This window comes from Lytechinus pictus, chromosome 7 (genome assembly GCF_037042905.1).
Source record: "Lytechinus pictus isolate F3 Inbred chromosome 7, Lp3.0, whole genome shotgun sequence".
NCBI lineage: Eukaryota > Metazoa > Echinodermata > Echinoidea > Temnopleuroida > Toxopneustidae > Lytechinus > Lytechinus pictus.
Genome location: NC_087251.1, coordinates 18566318 through 18566843, shown reverse-complemented (window position 1 = coordinate 18566843; position 526 = coordinate 18566318).

The window sequence follows — 526 nt, the reverse complement described above, 5'->3', positions numbered from 1 at the left end:
AAAGAATTAGAGCAGAGAGGAAAGTCAATGCAACTTTAAATTCGCCTGAGTGACAGTTGTATTTGATGATCTTAAGATGAAGAAAAGGATGGGCTTGTATTGACACTATTAACACAATGCCAAGTGGGCTTTTTGCTCACAAAGATCTTTCTTAAGGAATCAATAAATTGGGAGAGAGATTGTGGGTTATTTTTAGTGTGCTTGAGTCGATCTTGACATCATTGTGATCAATAACAAATAGCGAAACGTTCAACTATCACGTTACTATGACGTTTTATTTTTTTTCTTCAGTTTAAGCTAATGCTTTACATATTTGAGAATAATGTGAGTGGATTATTATGAGTGGATTGATAAAATTATATGAAGTTGGTTTTTATCAAGTGATTAGGCCTATACTAATCAATTCTGATGATTAAAATTACAATTGCATTCATATCTGTCTGAAAACAGTGTTCAAAGCATAGATGTTTCGAAACAAAACGTATCATATTTATAGTCCGAAGTGGTTTCTTGTTGAAATGTTTAA